Source organism: Otolemur garnettii, unplaced genomic scaffold (genome assembly GCF_000181295.1).
Source record: "Otolemur garnettii isolate 467f Iridium unplaced genomic scaffold, OtoGar3 scaffold00018, whole genome shotgun sequence".
Classification (NCBI taxonomy): Eukaryota; Metazoa; Chordata; class Mammalia; order Primates; family Galagidae; genus Otolemur; species Otolemur garnettii.
In genome coordinates this window covers 26,944,676-26,946,629 of record NW_003852413.1, presented here as the reverse complement: position 1 = coordinate 26,946,629, position 1,954 = coordinate 26,944,676, and the positions used below count along the sequence as shown (strand labels likewise).

General features: G+C 44.2%; 1 protein-coding gene across 1 annotated transcript in view; it reads left to right on the top strand.

Moving 5' to 3' along the window:
- Positions 1-1,954, top strand: part of TTLL6 (tubulin tyrosine ligase like 6) — a 45,134-nt gene that overhangs the window by 27,355 nt on the left and 15,825 nt on the right. The gene's annotated exons all lie outside the window — the stretch shown is intronic.

Sequence of the window (1,954 nt, the reverse complement as noted above, 5' to 3'; positions counted from 1 at the left end):
GGGCCCGGGCTGGATTCGAACCCGCCACCTTAGGGGTATGTGGCTGGCGCCTTAGCCACTTGAGCCATAGATGCTGAGCCTGGGATGGCTTTTATAATAGAAAGGCCCTCTTAGTCACCCCCTCTTCTAAGGCAGGTTGCCACACCATGGTAGTTTCCTAGGGCTGCAAATAGTCACAAACCTGGTGGCTTGCAACGACGCAATTAATTCTCTCATAGTTCTAGAAGCTGGAAGATTTAAATCAAGGTGTCCAGGGCCATGCTCCATCTGAAAGCTTGGAAGGATCCTTCCTTGTTTCTTGCTAGATTCTGGTGGTTGATGGCAATCCTTGGCATTGCTTGGTTTGTGGCAGCATAATTCCAACCTCCGCCTCTGCTGACACATGGCCTTCTTCCCTGGGTTTCTCCCCTGTGTATCCTTATGTAGACTTCTTATAAGGATATCAATGGATTTAGGCTGGGTTTCTCCCCTGTGTAACCTTATGTAGACTTCTTATAAGGATATCAATGGATTTAGGGACCACTCTAATGCAGTATGACCTCATCTTAACTTTAATTATACCTGCAAAGACCCCCCCCCCCTTTCCAAATATGATCACATCCTGAGAGATTCCAGTGGACATGAATTTTGGGGTATACCTTTAAACTCAATATATCTCTTAAATCGCTCATTCCTTCCTTCCTTCCTTTTTTGAGATAGAATCTTCTTTGTCGCCCTTGGTAGAGTGCCATGGAGTCATATCTTACAGCAACTTCTAACTCTTGGGCTCAAGTGATTCTCTTGCCTCAGCACCCCCAAGTAGCTGGGATTGCAGGTGCCACAACACCTGGCTATTTTTAGAGACAGGGTCTTGCTCTTGCTCTGGCTGGTCTTGAACCCATGAACTCAGGCAATCCCCCTGCCTCGGCCTCCCAGAGTGCTGGGATTATAGGCGTGAGCTACCGTGCCTGGACTTAAATGGCATTTTTCAAACTTCACTGATGTATAGGCATCATTGAAGGAAAGAAAACTCTCTCAGACCCTTAAGTAAACCTAAATCATTTTTATAAGCATGCATAAGCATAAAATCAGATATAAAATCTGTATACTTAGAGCTCTTATTTAACTACAGAACCAAAACAAAACAGACAACACAAATAAAATTCAAATAAAAAATATTAATTTAAGGTGACAATTGATTTTCCTTTTTTTTTTTTTTTTGGTGAGACAGAGTCTCGCTTTGTTGCCCTCGGTAGAGTGCTGTGGCATCACAGCTCACAGCAACCTCAAACTCTTGGTTTCAAGCAATTCTTTTGCCTCAGCCTCCCAAGTAGCTGGGATTATAGGCACCCACCACAATACCCAACTATTTTTTTTTAGAGATGGGATCTCGCTCTTGCTCAGGGTGGTCTCAAACCTCTGAGCTCAGGGCTATTCACCCACCTCAGCCTCCCAGAGTGCTAGGATTATAGGTGTGAGCCACTGCACCTGGCCTGATTTTTCTATTTTTATAAAAAACAGAGTTGGCATATGGATGTGGTACTAACTGCTTCAGCACAGGTCCCTTTGTGTTCCTCAAACTAAGGCTCACGGTGGGCCATGTGATAGCCCTACTGCTGGGAAATCTTCAGTATTGTTGGGCCTTTGCTTGATCCAAATAGAGAATGGTGTAACATTTTTCAAAAATCTTAACCATAGCTCACAGTAAGATATCCACTTTATTTTATAATCCATTGCATACACAACTAGAAAAAAGTTTCTAAAAACAATGCTACGTTCTGTGACTTATTTAATATTTTCCATCCTGTGCATTGTCCTATTCTGTTCTATAAAAGGTATCACTTGGCTTGGCACCCGCAGCACAGTGGTTACGGCGCCGGCCACATGCACCAAGGCTGGCGGTTTCTAGCCCAGTCTGGGCCTGCTAAACAACAATGACAACTGCAATCAAAAATAGCCAGGCAGGCTCGGCGCC